The 14,683-nt window shown below is 33.3% G+C and overlaps 1 long non-coding RNA gene across 1 annotated transcript; it reads left to right on the top strand.

The window, feature by feature from the left end:
* Nucleotides 1–65: 65 nt before the first annotated feature.
* Nucleotides 66–3,928, top strand: LOC148600641 (uncharacterized). Its single transcript, XR_015918011.1, has 2 exons — nucleotides 66–746; nucleotides 3,670–3,928. It is a non-coding gene; the product is annotated as an uncharacterized LOC148600641 (long non-coding RNA).
* The last annotated feature ends 10,755 nt before the right edge of the window (nucleotides 3,929–14,683 follow it).

Here is a 14,683-nt window from a genome sequence, read left to right as displayed (position 1 = left end):
TTGTTTTTTTTTCAAAATAAGTCAGAATAATTGGTTAAAACTTGTCTTGTCGACATTTCAAAGGTCAGAATGTTGTTTTATAAACAAACATGTCGACTTTTATCATCATATATTTCTCGACTTTTTTCCCCTAGTTCGAATGATCGAAGTGTGTGCATTATACATGTATCATGGCGGCTTGTTTTTGTCAACTTTGTAAACCACATGTCCACATATTTTATTTCAATACACAATTACACATGCGCAATCACGAATGTCGAACGCCTGTCAGATTGTTATTTACATCGGCTAGTTCTACATCCCATCAACAAATAATTTGCCGAAAGATAATTTATTTGAACAAAATACATCTTACCAAGCCAATATAATATTATTTCCACAGAAAACACAATGTTAATGCTACAGACGTATGCTGTTCTCCCACAGGCGTATTTTAACCTGACAGGCGTATGCAGTCGTATTTAAGTAGAACCGGGAATATCTGCCAATCAAAATCGAGCTACATAAAGGACTTCGTCGACAATAAAATGACCTCTTTTTTTTTTAATTTTATACTTCACTTGAGAAATAATTTCTTAAAATCACGTTTTTTAATTAAATCATTCAAATACTCTTTTCAAACTATTTAAATTCAGTTTCATTTTAAATTTACGATTTTCGTCGTATCTTGAAACTGCCCGTATGTAAATACGATCAACAGCGGAATGCTTGAAATCGAAGTGCAACGAGAAAACAATGATATCTTGGTAGGTATCCGTCGAAGAAGAAGCGAAGTTATATACTAAGAAGAGAAATATACAATATTACCATGATGCTTGAAGCGGAGTTTTGACGGAGGTGTCAACAAATTAAAACCACACACGGTTACTGTACTGTGATTGTCTGTGTACAGAGTCACAGGTTAATTTATAGCACGCCCGAACTTCGTCAAGTTCATGAAGTTTTTCACAAAATCAAATTCAAATTCTAATATTCGGTAGGCATTGCCTAAACCAGCGAGCATCATGAGCTTTACCATATATGTACCGTCTGTGCGAGATTCGTAAAAAATATTAAAGGACATTACAATGATGGGGGGGGGGGTCGACCCGGATGAATTTTTTTTCTGCAAGTTCAGTATTTTTCTTAACATTTAAGCAGCGAGCAAAATCAATATTTCTATTTAAAAAAAACTGCCTTGTGAATATATGGGGAATTTTTTTCAATAAATGAATAACTTGAACATTCCCCCCCAAAAAAAAAAAATCAAACCCCATAACCCCCTTTCCTCTCACTCTCAAAATGGTCAATAACTGTACAGCACTTTGCAATACTTTACATTTTTTATCCCTTAAGGGCATCTCTAGCAACATCAATTTTAGTTTCAATCTGTACAGATGCCGGAAATATTACAGTTCTCCACCGATAGTGGGAATATTTTACATTTGACATAAACAAAGTTCAGATGACAGCTGCAAATTCCAAACAGAAAATTATTGCCTTTCCTATCTTGGAAAAGCTATGCTGCGATTTTGATAATATAATCGGAATTATAGTTTTTCCGAGGCGGTTAGGTTCTTGACAACAACAACAGTGGAAATACACATACGTACATCCATGTGTTTCCAGAAGTTTTTATAAACATACCATTCACTTCTTTAAATAATTAAAACAAATTAAAAAAAAACTTGAAAACTATCAGAAAAGATGAATTTATTTCTACTGAAACATAATCTTAACCCATTTGTTTGATTGAAGGATATGACATATTTTCGGCGTAAGGACAGTCACCTTTTATTACTTCTGGGACATGACTTTTTTTGTTAGTGTATTGGGGAACCTTTAGGTTACAGACCACCAATTCAACCAATGAGCATTTGGAACGTACGCAAAAATAGTCCTACGCAGAAATTACCCCTGTTCCTCAAAGTGCTGTGAAAAAAGTTCTCATCTCATTTAAAAAATTTAAACAGTTTCTGAAAGGAAAAACATTTCTGTACATTTTATAGGTGCACTTTGCTTCTTGTAATGTGAAGCATAATCTCCATAATGATTTCTAAATATACACCTATCTTGTGAAAACACTGGGATTTCCCATGCTATTTATAGACACTTCACTTCCAGTGACCAGTACTGCACTGCAAGTCTGCTAACCCCACATGCCATTCTGAGGATTGTGAGCTGACATATGTAGAATCATGCTGATATATAGTCCTCTGCAGGTTAAAGTTAAGGTAAAGTCCAGAGAAGCCTTTGAATATTGTGAAATTAGCATAGAAGCCTATGGGAAGTGGAATTAGTGGTTTCTAGCCTTAAGCTTAGGCCATGGCAAAATGAAAAGTTTCTTGGAATAGCTTTAAACTACTTGAAGATCTTGTAAACTTTGCTATGAGAGGAATACACTACAAAAATCCTTCAAAATATGCATTTTCTTAAGTTATAGGTCCAAATTATGGAAAATTGGTCTTTTTGGCTGCATTTTATGTCCTATCTTGTGAAAAGTGTAGAAAATTTAGTAAAAATATCAAATATTTAACTTTGAGGGCTATATTTACCTAAATATGGTGGTAATCAGCACTTGAAATCAAGTTTTGTGTAAATTTGAGCAAAAATTCGATTAGAAATGAGGAAAAACTCACTTTCATTACTGCGGTTAAGGACATATAAGCATTTCCCTATGTCAACATGGAAAATCCATTTTTGAGTACTTTTTTTGCTTTAGGTGCCCTTTACTTGTCATGTTTTATTGTGAAAACACTGTATTTACAAATTTAAAGCCAAATATATCACCTTTTGTGAAAATTTAAAGATTTAGGGTTTTTGACATGTGATCAAGAAAAAGGGGGAGGCATGTCAGACATGAATTTTTAAAAATAGACCAATTTTTTAGAAAATGACTACTTTTAAAGGCTATCTCTTTATTAATATTGTTAAAAAACAAGTTGTGATTGATTTTTTTTATTTGAAAAGTCATAAAAAGTTCTTTGCAAATATTTGATGCACTTAAGTATGGTAGAATATTGTCACTTTTTTGCTCACGCAACTTGGTTACCTTATATTTAAAAATCAAATAAAAAAAAGTGTAATTGTACTAAAAAAGATAATCAATGGTGAGTTGCAGACTGTTATTGTCCAGTGTGCTAAATTAATTTGATTACTTAAATAATACTGGTCATTATCAAAACAGGTTAACTAATTATGGAAGTGGTAAGGTACACATGTGTGGTATATATTTCATGCATTCTAAAGAAAGATGTTGGCATTTTCCCATGTAAATTCTGGAGCGTGATGGGTATACAATACTGAATATTTCTTTAATTACCCTTAAGGTAAAGTGTGTAAATTTAAATAAAATGGTAGTAATTCAGGAATGCCTGTCTGTGCAGTAATATCCTCAATTATGTGATGCACACAACTGGTTTTGAGGTTGTGTAAACTAAAAGAGTATTACATCCTTATAACTTCAAAATACAATAAGTTAGCATTTAATAAGTTTGTGATGTCACTGTCATACACATGTAGAAAAAAAAGATGAAAAATAACTTTCTTTATGTAATCAGTCAATATATTAAACTTCAAATGATTTTTATAATACTACCTATGTACATGTACATTATCATTCATGTATCACTGGGCAATCAGGACTTAAACAAGGGTACATTGTATATCTGGTCTAATTTTTGATTTCAGATGAGTTGTTTACAGTTTTGTCAGAAGAATTGAAACCAGATTAATGTCCTTGTATAATGTGGATGCTACTCCATGTGTTTTAAGCTTAATACTGTGATCTAAAACACAAATGTAGATACATGTACTGTAGTATTGATTGAGAACCTTTGAAATTGTATTAGTTGAGACCCTTGAGCATAAATGTAGAATTTTTTTCAAACCATTATACATGCTATGTTTCTATTGCAATAAACTTTACAAATTATACTGTACAATTTGATATATGGAGTCTTGTTTAAACCATTTTAGAGGAAACATTCTAAATCCAGCTTTTCTATTATACTTTAATTGGAAAAAAAGATTCTTAAGTCCAACTTTCCGATTGTTTTCCTTGTGAAAAAAATTCCAAGTCCCTATTTTCCAAACATTTTCCGAGTGAAAAAAATTCCAAGTCCATATTTTCCAAACACTTTCTGAGTGAAAAAATGCCTAAATCCTCACTTTCCAAACTATTTCTGAAATTAAGTACAGATTTTCGAATAATACATTCGGAATTCCAAAATTAAAGCTCGGAATTCTGAGTAAAGTCGAAATCTCCTGCTACGGATTAACAAAGTAACAAAAGCAAATGAGCAACTCGGACTCCACTAAAAACTTGGAGCATGGACTTGGTGCACCGGTAGAGTAAGCATCCTCTGCTTTTCTCGAAACGTAAAAAAAAAAAAATAATAAAAAGTCCGGAGTAGACAAAAGAGGAAATGAAAACTTTGACTTTTTTATCTGCATTGCAATACTTATTTTCACTGTAAAAATTTGTTTGGTTATCCAATTTATTTATTTTAAGCTAAAGAAGCGACATTTTTACTTAAAAGAGGTTAGAATAGCACATATCACATGAAGATACAAGAATATCTTCTAAGACGTTGCATTTGAAATGATGAAACTTAAGAAAATTTGTTTGTTAAGGACTTATTTGCACTATACAATTAAATTTCTTGACACAAACTACATTGTCTTACTCAGTGAACCTTAACCTACACAAGAATAAGAAATTTTTGGTTAATATGGTGAAAATCCTATTTTTTCAAATGTAGGGTTTTCCAAAAACTTGCCATAATCATTAAGGAAAAGGGGACTTTTAAATGGTGTATGTCTTGTGATCTTTTGAAAGCTTTATTTGTATGGCATCAAACAATACAAGATTTATTAAAATTGAACATGGGATATTGATTTTAGAGCAAATTTAATACTTGGTTTGTTTCCCCAGATTGGAGATAATTCTGCCTTGTGTTCTACTACATGCATTCATATAATGAAAAATGCTATATATATGGCAAAAAGGAGAAAACACATAAAGACGCAGATATTTTTTCACAATCTGGGCACTGACAAAAGTATTTATTTGATGTTTTTTATCTAATCATTGGTTTTCAAACCCCACAAAGACCATATGAGGATGAAAGTATAGAAAATCATGGAGTTTTCCCAGAACTTAATACTGGGTACTAATAGGCTTGTTTTCACTTTCTTTTCTACATTGCAATACTTATTTGCACAGAAAAAGTTTGTTCGGTTGTCCATTTTATTTGTTATAAGCTAAAGAAGTAACATTTTTTTGCTTAAAAGTGGTTAGAATAGCACATATCACAAGAAGATACAAGAATATCTTCTATGACGTCGCATCTGAAATGATGAAACTAAAGAAAATGTGTAGCCACGTGCACATGGCCATAATTGTGTTTACTTTTGACCACATGATGAGGGTTTTGATTGGCTATATTTTTATATATATATTTGATTGACACCTCCCGTTAGGATGTATTGTTAACATGAAAAATAGACAAAAAGTGGCGAAAGTTAAATCTGGTGGTATATTGTTGGGATATAATATAGAATATGAAGATTGTATTGAATGCTTTGACACTGCTTGTAAATATGTTTTAAGGTTTAGAGTAAAGGGTGCACTATACAATTACATTAAGGCGCACTGTTTCGCACACCAAGTTACCCCGGTCTAATTTTGTAAAACTTAAAAATTAAAAGTTGAAATTTGGTGGATATATTGTTTAAATGTAGTTAAGCATTTATACATAGACAGATGTAATATATGTTATGGTAAACAGGTGTAATTTAAAGGAAGAATGGTATCCGGAACGTTTCAGTCCCCTGCCGTATTAGGTTCTCTCCTCAGGATTAGGGTGCAGGCACGAGACTGGAATTAATTTTCAAGTGAATTTCAATATACACATTTGAGCAGATTAGAAAAGTTTACCATCATTTTCTGAAATTAGTACATATAATTCGGAGATGGGGTAAACATGACAAATGAACTGAGTTAAAAGTCCTAAATTTTAACCTTCTTCCACTGAACCAAATCACAACTTTTAGTCAGAATTGATTAATGAAAAAAAATCCCATGTAATTTTAACCAATTTTCTACCAATTAGAGGCAAAACTTTAGCAAATAAGTTTCCAGTAAAAATATGAAAAAATGTGGAAGGTACTTACTACCAAAGTTGGAACTATATTCGTTGTGTTCTCGTACCTATTAGATCAATAAATGTGCTCATCATGATTAGTTGAAAAAATATATAAGTTATAGCAAATTTATTATCAGTGGTACATTGCATGTCCAATAATCGAAGGGAATAAGGCCCCTCTAAAATGTACATTTTTTTTTAATGCAATATTTTTGTGATTTTTTACATTGGTTGCATCATATTATGTGTATTTGATGCAATGAAGTTCAGTTTACTCAAGTTCCAGCTGCTTTAAGGCCAAAAATAGGGTTTTTATACATGTGGCCATGGTCAATGCACTTTTTAACCATGTATAGGGATACACATATGAAAACTCATTTTATGATGCTGACAATGACTTAAATTGATGAACTTCAAACGTAAAGTGGTCTACACATATCAAATGTACATTGAAAACAATAAGAAGTGGTTTCAAAGCTAAAACTGTCACTTCAGATCAATTTAAACCAGACCTGTACAGAGCTTGTTCAAGTGCGATTGTGTCCGATATTAAAAGTTAGCCTTTATTTGGGTTTTGAATGATGAAAGATCTGAAACAAATGCAAAATGATGTAAGGTTCTAAGCTTATCAGGTACGTAAGCAGACAGTCAGCTGTATTTTTCCAGTTTTTCTACAAAAAAAATTCGTTTTTGAAACCTTATATTGTATGCGGAACTCTAAAATTAGGTGTTTTTCAGACATCACAAGGTATATACATGTAGTGACTTACATTAGATGCATGAATATCAATGGAATGAATATATTTGTTTTTTTCACATTATTTATATTATTTACCAGCAAATACAAAAGATTCAGACTAATAAAACACATATCTGTGATTTTATAGATCCTAAGACAAGGCTGTGAAAACCCCTGATTTTGCCATATTTCATTGACTGGGTTCATAAAAATTACACTAAACTGTCAGAAATTTGCGAAATTTGTGTGGATGAGTGGTAAAGAGGAAAGTGCAGGGGGATATTACCAAGTGTGGATTGCTTACAGTTTTTTTCAAGTACATGTAAAGAAGTGGCATTTTCTTATTGAGATTGCTTAAAGTATTTCTAGTTATATCTCTCTCAGAATTATGTAATGTAAATGTATGTATTAAGTGTCAGTCTCTGTAAGAGTTAGGCAGTTGTTGAACCATGGTATGACAAAACCCAACCGTTTTGCAAGTGTAATTTGACTACATGGATTTGCTCTCAGATTTAAAGTTAAAAGTTAAGATTTTTTCGTATCATTTTGGTAACTTTACTTATAATCACATTGAAATGCACATAAAAAGAAGATTACAAGGGCAGCGAATTCTGTCAAAAATTTCATTTCTATAACATTCTCTTGAAAAATTTTTTGAACAAATCCAGTGATGCAGAGATCAAATTATGGTATTTTCATATAGTGATTGTATCCAAGGGTGAAATTATATTGTCAGATTGGTGGGGTTTTGACATCCATTTTGCCTGATTCTTACAAAAACTTACACTTATATATTAAGTTCAAAAAACAGATACAAACCATTAATTTAAATTCTACATGTAAGTAATTTTAATTACATTGTAATGTACATTGTAGTTCTAAGGGAGACAATCCATTTTGCTTCCAAACCATGTCAATGCTGTCCATCAGTCATCATTAGTAGGAGTCTGTCGATAGGAACTAACAAAACTTTTAATCAAGATTTTATCACTTTGGGGACTTACATGTATGTTGTTGTTTCATTTTTTTTAAGTTTTGTTTTGTTTTTGTAGACTTCATTACAATATTATAACAACATTTACCACTTGTTTTTTTGTAAGTAATTTTAGTGCAAAAGAAATTTAAGTTTTAAAGTCCATATGACAATAACTTAATTATATGTCTATTTTGATGTATCAATTAAGTTTTCTTCCAGTTCAAAAATTACTGTGAAACATTTTAAATCAAGCCATTGCACATTTTCAAAAATTAGACTGATTTTAAGAGAAGAGTTATTGCTCCTGAGTTTTCCAGTGTCCAGAAAGTTACTTACAATTGTTGAAATCAAGAAAATCTGATATTTTTTTGTGTAATTTGTCTTTTAATTTTGTACAAACATAAAATGTAAAAAAATACATGTATATATATATATATATATATATATATATATATAAGCACAATAAGCCCGTAAACTGGCCTTGCTTACAAATGTCCATTAACTGGCCTTTTACGAAAATCGGTATTTTATTGTTATTTTACGCTATATATTGCCTAAATTAACTAGTTTAACATTATTTTGTGTTACTTAACGGTTAAGTATTTGACTGTATTAAATTTGCAATTTTTGAAAGACATAACTATTTTTGGCCAGTAAACTGGCTTCCTCGAGGCCAGCTTACTGCTAAAACCTATAGACGATGCCAGCTTACGGCACCTATTTTTTGTTCATGCACAACAAGCCCGTAAGCTGGACTATGTACCCCATGACCTCAGAAAGTTAGTGGGATAAACTGGACTGAGATATAACATTCATTGACGTCATATATAAGGAATGTACGGATTAGCTAGACTTAATTTAAGTTGTTTATTTTAAATTAATCGTGTTGTTGGATCTTATCTCCATGCGCACGTGGTATGTACAGAAGAGAAAGGGGTAAATCCCAAACCATGTGTTTGCAGTTTAAGATGTTATTATAATTGTGATAAGTCTTTTTCGAAGGAAATATCCTGCAGTCTGTTTACTATCATAAAGTGTGCCGATCACGTTGGTGCCGATGTGGACTTGTGTAGTTGTGATATGACAATTGACATACATGTATCCGTATGAACCCAGCGACGGGATCTTGAATTCAGTTTTATTGAGGAAGATATATCATTTCACCAATATGGTGAAACAAAATGTGAATAGCAGAATGAAAGTTTATTGAAAATCATGCCTCAAGGTAAGCAAAACTGATATATGTGCAAGGTCAAGATCTAGGACATACATTGTATACACAAAAAGTCAGTTAAAATGAGATTGAACAAAATCAGATACTGTTTACAATACTTAAACAATGTTGTTCTCATCTTCTGGGATAGTGGGATTTGCAAACAGAAGGGGTGCATTGTACACAGGGCTATCACTTTAACTAGTAACATACATTGTAATTGATCTAAGAAGAAATTGACAATATAGAAATTATAGAAATAAAAGTATCAGGTATGAGACCACAATTATCTGCCCTTAGCTTTTTCGTTGTATGCGAATATAGTTCCTATAGTAATAGGGGATTTTTCAAAAATTTTTTAGAAACACTTCCTTTCAGAATTTCTCATACTTTTTGTGCTCAATTGGAAGAGGAATAATGAAATTATTTTAGTAGATGTGTTGAAATGAGAAATTTGACATTTAGGTTGTGATTTGGTGAGGTAAAAAAAGGTCAAGTTTGTGACATCCAGAAGCCATTTTGGGTCATTTTTTAGGGTATCTCTGTGTTTATGCATAAATTTTGAAAAAATAATGGTAATTTGTTTTATATTTTTTTATATAAGTTGTTGGAAGGTTCAAATTAACATCCCTGAAAATCTTAATTGAATTGCGCTGGTGGAATTTTTTTAAATTACAGAAAGACTATAAAGAAGACAGTGGGAAAATTAATTGTGGTTATATGTGTAGTAGAGGTACAGTACTATTGAAATATATCAAATTTACTATATTTTGAGGAAATTTTGCATAATTTAGCCATTTTTCAAAAGATAGGGGTTGGATATCTCAAATTTGGATTTTTTTTTTGTGGTTTTGAGGAGTACCAAATCCTCTTTTTGAGAAATATTCCTACTCAATCTTGCTTGAAAAAGTAACTTTACAAGATGGATGCCTTTTTTCAGAAGTACCATCAAAAGCTAGAGGAAAAATGTGCCCTTGGGCTAAATGGAGAGTGTTTTATTTGGACAGGGTCATGTACACCAAATGGCAAATATGGGGTCATAAATTGTAGATTTCCTGGTGCCATTGGGTGGAAATTATTATATGTGCACAGGCTTGCATACATGATACAGCATAGGGCTGCACAGTTAGCAGCTGTTGGTGTATCACACCTGTGCCACAATACCAAATGCATAAATGCAGCCCATCTGGTGTTGGAACCACATGGTTTCAACAACAGTAGGCAAACTTGTGTCGAAAGGGGAATGTATAGGTCACATTGCCCCTTTTCCGCCCTGTTTAGTGCACCTTAAGATGCCAGATAATAATTTAGGTATTTCAATGGATTTAAAAGAAAATGGGCAGGGGAAAGTGTTCATTTATTCATTAAATTTCATTTTATTCGTATCAATATAAGAAATCTTTTTGAAAGATTTGGGTGGTCCTTAAAAGGACCTTTGATTTTTTTAAGCTGTCTGTCTTTTACTTAGGCATCTTCTTCTTGCAGTATGCATCATGCATCAGCTCATCTGGTACAGGATCTAGTTGCCCTTTTACATAGTCTGGTCTCTTTTTGTGGAGCTCTTTATGAATCTTGTGTTCCTCCAGTCTGACAGCTGCCTGTTGTAACCTTCTTATCTTTACTTCAGGTTTCTGCTCATAAGTCCTTTTGTAAATATACTCTCTGTCCATTTTATCAAAGAAGGTCTCACAGTCCTCGGACACTTTAATGTTCAACTCTTTGCTTTTCATCTTGGCTGATGTACCAGGTCTGTTGTTGGTCCTGTGTATTGCAGAATGAAGTCTGCCTTCCATGTTTTTTCCATGAGTTACATTTTTTGGTAAACTCACACTCAATGCACGATGAACTCCTTCATTTTTATTTGTTGTGTGGAACATTCTCATGCCATTGACTGCTTCCTCACTAAGTATCATTTTCAGTAGTTTTAGCAGTATAATTTCATCAATTTCATCTATTTTCAGCACAGTGATGTTGTAAGTGCTTAGGTAAAAGGATCTGGTCCACCAGTTATCACTGACTGTACCTTTGCATACCACAGACTCCTTAAGGCAAGATGAACAGTCTCCACCATAACACTGGACTGTAGTTGAAAGGATGGTAGGTAATTTTTTACATACTTTTTCTGTGTCCTTGTTATATTCATTCATTAACTGGTTCAATATCATGGAACTGCGACACTTCAAGTCCAGGCTAAACATTTTCTTCAAGTCTTTGTTCTCTTCTTTAGTTTGTCCATGAAACATGGTCTCACTAAACTTAGCTCGCATTCTCGCTCGGAATTGATGTTGGCTTAGATGTACTGGGTCAGCCAGTCTCTGCACTTCCCACATAGGATACAGTACATGTATGGCATCTTCTACTCCTTTAGCGGAACGTGCATCTCCATCTGTTGTGGCATAACGGATAAGCATACCTTGCAGTGCAAGCTGATTTCCAATTTCTTTTCCCATGGCATATTCTGATATTGGTATAGTTCTATGAAGGGTAGCAGTACAGCCTTCATGGCCTGGGCACTCTGCATCAAATCCCTTTCCTCTGAGCCAAGCTCCCTTCCAACATAGCTGGTTTAGTGAAGATGCTGTGACTACAAACTTCCATGGAGTATTTTGTTCAATCGCAAGCATCTGTGCCTGTGATGCATTTAACCCTGGTTTCTTCCTGCTGACCTTGTTGCAGTTGGGTACCTGCCATCTAAGGTCACATCTATCACATTTTCTGGTTGTCCATTCTTTTTGTTGTATGACCTTATCTTTCATGTCGTCCTTGTTCTGCTTTACCATAACTTTAGGAATTCGGTCGGTGTTTCTCTGCATACCACTCTTGCATGGAGGTGGAACACTTACACGCGCTAAAATCTCCTGGGTCTTGGTGCTTCCTATTGGACTATCTAGTCCTGCTGAAACTAGCACAATGTTGGTACCGGCTGGATTTGGCCCTGGCTTCTTGTTTTCAACTTCTGAGTACAACTTTGCTAGTGTAGGAGTCGCAAACCAACAGTTTGCACACCGAACTCTGTACATGATACAGGCACCCCATTTTCTGTCACTATGTGGCTCCATCCATGGCCTCTTGCAAGTTTTTGGTGTTTCCCTGTGCTGTTGGTACGCCAAGTTGAACATGTCAAACATCTTTTCACTCTCAATAATATGAGAATTGTTTGATGTCACCTTTTCTTTATCTGCTTTCAGGAACCGTGGCCGCAGGATCATACTGGATTTAATCACACCACTTCCATCTTCTTTTACCACTTGTGAGCTGTCAGTCCTGGATACGGAATCAGCTTCGATGTCGTCTTGTTGGTGATCTTGCAGATTCATTCGGATGTAAGCTTTTGACTCTTCTTCATCTGATTAAACTGCATTCTCAAAAACGAGACCTTTCGACCATGGAGTATGACCTTTCTTGAACCGCCCAGCATTACTGACCTTGTGGCTTCCTGCTAGACCAGTTTTGCCTTTGTTGTGTGGAGTATTACCATCAGTAAACATATTTGAATCTTCTTCTTGTATGGTTCCGCAACAAAATTTGGTATGATTTTAGTCTCAAAAGGGCTACTATTTGTACTTTTTGGTTCTTTTGATAGTTTAGGTGAGAATTTCTAGATGCTGACAATGTTTACTTAGTTCTAATAAGGCTCAGGGTGCAGTCTTTTACTCATTAGATTAGATAATTTGATCCTAATAGGATACTAGACCGCCCCCTGAGTGATGGGGGTTTTCAAAGAATCATCAAAAGAAAGCCAATATGGTGGTTCAATTCCGTATTATTGATAACAAATATTTGATTTGGGATTGTTTTTGTACTTTTTAAGTAGATACTAGTAAAAAAAATAAAATGCCTTTAGAAAAAAAAAAAAAATTAAATTGACCATTTTTGCACCATTATATTATAATTTTCGTTCTTTGAGACCCAAATGTGATAAATCAATTTTGTTTTCTTTAAAATGTGAAGAAAAAAACTTGCTGTGATGAAAATTTCCTAAAATACCTGTGTAATTATTCAAAAATTTTCTTATCTGAGGAACTTTATGTATGAGTATGCAACCCTGAGCCTTTAGATTATTGGTCATATCGGCACCTGTAGAAAATAATTATTTACACAAATACTTTTCAACTTATCAAGAATCTGTAAATTGGGGCTGTTTTCTGAATCATTAAAGTAATTTATAATATTTTTTTCTATTTTTTTTATGAAGTAGAAGTATTTTTAATTTTAGTTTCATTTGATTCAATTCTATTTTTTTCCATATTTGGAATTTGAAAAAAAAATTAAACCACTTTAAAACTATTTTGATAAAAGAAAATTTGTAATTCAAATACTATAATTATCCAAGAGAAAAAAACACTTTAGTTTGTGAAAATATCTCAAAAAGTAAAAAAGTTATTGCAATATTGATAAAAGTGGTCATATCTAACTTTTTGAATTTTTCAGATAAGAAAGAAGAGCTGAAAACAGTTTTGGGTAGCTGTTTTTGAAGCTGGTTTGTGGACATGATGATGGACCGATTTGATTGAAACTTTGCAGAATAATTGGAAATATGATGAAATAACAGAAGATGGTTTTTTATTACAATATTTTAACTTTAGCGCATCTAATAGAGAGGTATGTTTGCATACAAAAACAGCTGATATGGCTACATTTTCATGTTGGTGAGTACTTTTATGTTTCATATGTGTAGTAGAGGTACAGTACTATTGAAATATATCAAATTTACTATATTTTGAGGAAATTTTGCATAATTTAGCCATTTTTAAAAAGATAGGGGTTGGATATCTCAAATTTGGATTTTTTTTTGTGGTTTTGAGGAGTACCAAATCCTCTTTTTGAGAAATATTCCTACTCAATCTTGCTTGAAAAAGTAACTTTACAAAATGGATGCCTTTTTTCAGAAGTACCATCAAAAGCTAGAGGAAAAATGTGCCCTTGGGCTAAATGGAGAGTGTTTTATTTGGACAGGGTCATGTACACCAAATGGCAAATATGGGGTCATAAATTGTAGATTTCCTGGTGCCATTGGGTGGAAATTATTATATGTGCACAGGCTTGCATACATGATACAGCATAGGGCTGCACAGTTAGCAGCTGTTGATGTATCACACCTGTGCCACAATACCAAATGCATAAATGCAGCCCATCTGGTGTTGGAACCACATGGTTTCAACAACAGTAGGCAAACATGTGTGTCGAAAGGGGAATGTATAGGTCACATTGCCCCTTTTCCGCCCTGTTTAGTGCACCTTAAGATGCCAGATAATAATTTAGGTATTTCAATGGATTTAAAAGAAAATGGGCAGGGGAAAGTGTTCATTTATTCATTAAATTTCATTTTATTCGTATCAATATAAGAAATCTTTTTGAAAGATTTGGGTGGTCCTTAAAAGGACCTTTGATTTTTTTAAGCTGTCTGTCTTTTACTTAGGCATCTTCTTCTTGCAGTATGCATCATGCATCAGCTCATCTGGTACAGGATCTAGTTGCCCTTTTACATAGTCTGGTCTCTTTTTGTGGAGCTCTTTATGAATCTTGTGTTCCTCCAGTCTGACAGCTGCCTGTTGTAACCTTCTTATCTTTACTTCAGGTTTCTGCTCATAAGTCCTTTTGTAAGTATACTCTCTGTCCATTTTATC

The sequence above is a fragment of the Perna viridis genome, chromosome 13 (assembly GCF_037379345.1).
Source record: "Perna viridis isolate PV_CMFRI_1.1 ecotype Kerala chromosome 13, ASM3737934v1, whole genome shotgun sequence".
Taxonomy (NCBI): domain Eukaryota; kingdom Metazoa; phylum Mollusca; class Bivalvia; order Mytilida; family Mytilidae; genus Perna; species Perna viridis.
Note: the sequence above shows the minus strand (reverse complement) of the source record. Positions and strands in the feature narration are given on the sequence as shown.